Below are 2,841 nucleotides of genomic sequence, written 5' to 3' on the forward strand. Positions count from 1 at the left end.
CAAATCAATTATTTCTAAAGAAAAGCATTCATGGGCTCACCTTAACTTCACGTTAATTCTTGTTTCTTCCCCTGTGTTTTGTTTAATCTGATAAAATCAGTCAATGCCCACTCCACTCTTGTGCTGCCTGTGACAATCATCCACACAGGATGCACCTTGCTGCAAACTCTGCACTTTGCAGTAAGTCCGAGTAGGCTTTTGTTACCACAACCATGCAATCAATAAAATGGGTTTTTCACCTCTTTGTGAAAAGGAAGGCATAGAATAACAGAATCACAGAGTATCTCAAGTTGGAAGGGATGCATGTATTGAAAAATGAAGAAAAGGAGGTACATTTTTCTACAGAGACCCAGTGGAACAGGAAGTCTTCGCCCTGTGACAGGCACAAAAGGTGCCAGAAAAGCAAATAAATCAACCTTCTGTCAACAAAATGTCATCTCACAGGACACTAGACAATTGACATATTTCCTAGTATCTATTCTGAGTCAACAGCACTGGTCTAAAAATGAGAATGGAATCTTATCTATTACTATTAATTTTGTGTTGTAATATTAGTGGCAATTCCTCTTCCCTCCACACCCCCACCAATAGCAGCTCCTCCAGCCAGCTCTGCTTCACCTGCTTTGAAATAAGTTGATCAGTGCTGACTCTGACCATCTGATGCTTTCTAGAGCTTTGGAAAGAATTGCAGGAAAAAAATCATTATATTGTTGACAATCAGAACATTGCCAAAACCACAATAAAATCGGTGAATGAAGAGAGAAAGGTGCACAGGGAAAGACTAGCCCACAAATTGCAAATTGCATTAAGACTAGCTATAACCAATGAGAGGGATGAAAAGCAAAACAAAAACAAAAAAACAAAAAAAATGGTCCAAACCACATTATTTGGATTAATTTCTGTCCCCTGTCTATTTCTACAGTGTATTTTCAAGAATTAAAACCAACACACTCATGGTCAAGTGATGGTGGCTCCATAGGTCTCTCAAGCCACAGAAACAAGGTCCATCCAAGATTTCCCAAGGCATGTCAGCCATTGGTTCTTTCCTAAACATGCCATGTGGAGACTCTTTTGTCCCCTTGTATCAGAGAGAAGGTTCCTTTGCCAGTTTCATGGTTTCTCAGACCAATTTCCTTTTTACAGGACAGGTGGGAAGAGGCACTAGGAAAACTTGGAACCTCCAAAGGGATGTAACCTCTCTCCTTCAAGCCACCATGAAGTGCTTTTTCTTCCTGATGGTGAGCAGGTCTCCCCCACATCTCCCAAGCAGAGGGAGGTTCCTTCTCCGGAAGTGTCAACTTGGAGGGGAACAGGTGGATTGATCCTTTCCCATTTAGGTTCAGACACTTTTTCAAAACATCCTTTGTGAGCCCCTCAGTGTTTACTCATGTTTCAAATTTTACCTGTAAGGAAGACCATCTTGGTCCACTGCACCTTCCCCAAGACCTTATCTCTCCCCATCCTGCTTCATGTTGCACAAGCTATAACAGCATATCTGCGGGAAAGAAACCAAGCAGTGTTGAGTTGCAATAGGTTTCTACAGGACAGCAAAAGGGCAAATTGATCTAATTTATAAAAAACAACAAAACCCATGCTCTTCTCATCATAAAAATCTCTCAGTTCTTCCCTTCAAGGCATTAAACCAACAAACGTGATAAAAATGCTTCTTCATTTTGGTTAAAGGGGTGCGCTGCCTGGCTAAAGAACCACTTGAGTCACACAGAAAGAAAATCAGCAATGGATTCCCTTGTCCCAGTTTGAAGAGCCAGTGCAGCTAACAGATAAAATCCATCAACACCACCACACAAACTGGTATAAAAGAGAAGGAAGTTTAGGCTTGCTGGTGTGACAGAATGAAACAGAAGATAACAAAAGCCATGTAGGCATCCTCTGCCCCATTCCCCACATGTACATGGGGAAGTAATTCCACACACTCTGCACCTTCACAATGACTGAGCCTAAAGTAACGGAGAGCTCAGGTAGGATGTGTGTGGTGCCCCAATAGGGTGCAGGTGCAGATTACCTGTGGCCACCTGTGAATACAGTGGTAGGACACAAATACCTTCTCAAAGTCTCTCCTGCTCTTTCTTTGATCTTGCTCACTAGCTAGACTCGTTCTCCCTTCCTTGAGAAGACCTGAGTCTCTTCTGAAGCCTACCCTGGGCTGAGCTGGAAATCACACAGATCTTGTGAATGCTAGTTAGTTAATCACTGCACCACACTATTTTTTTCCCTCCTTGTATTTCCTTTTTCTTAATCCTGATTTTTTTTCTATATCTTTCTCCTCTATTTCAGGATCTTTAGTCAAATATTGCTTTTCCTTTGTAGCCTGCTGCTTTCCTGTTTGGGATGCTCTCCTTCAGCACCACAGCAGACTTCAGTTCACGCTACATCTTTCCTTTCCCTGTGAGAAATTTCCTTTAATATGGACTGTTGTCACTCCAGTAACATATCATCATCATTTTAAGGATGCACCTCACACCTAGGCTTTTAGGGGCTTTTGTTGTACATTCTTCACATAGTTTTTCCTTTTCTTCCTCTCCCACTTTCATTTTCCAGTGACATTCTGTCACGATCCATGACCTATTATATCTCCTTATTGGACTGTATTAACTTATCAGGATTTGCTGAGAGATCCACACGTGGGTATCGCCTCACACAGAGGATACAGGAACTTATGTCCTGACTTTTTTGAGTGAATAACTCGCTCAGTGCTTACTAAATTTCTAACAACAGCAAGGTTTATTGTGGGGAAAACAAAGCAATTTGGGGCAGGAGGTTCAAAAGGAGTGATTACAACACATTAAACATATATGGGTACACCTTAGTTACACATCTTAT

Source organism: Chaetura pelagica, unplaced genomic scaffold (genome assembly GCF_000747805.2).
Source record: "Chaetura pelagica isolate M959 unplaced genomic scaffold, ChaPel_1.0 scaffold142, whole genome shotgun sequence".
NCBI lineage: Eukaryota > Metazoa > Chordata > Aves > Apodiformes > Apodidae > Chaetura > Chaetura pelagica.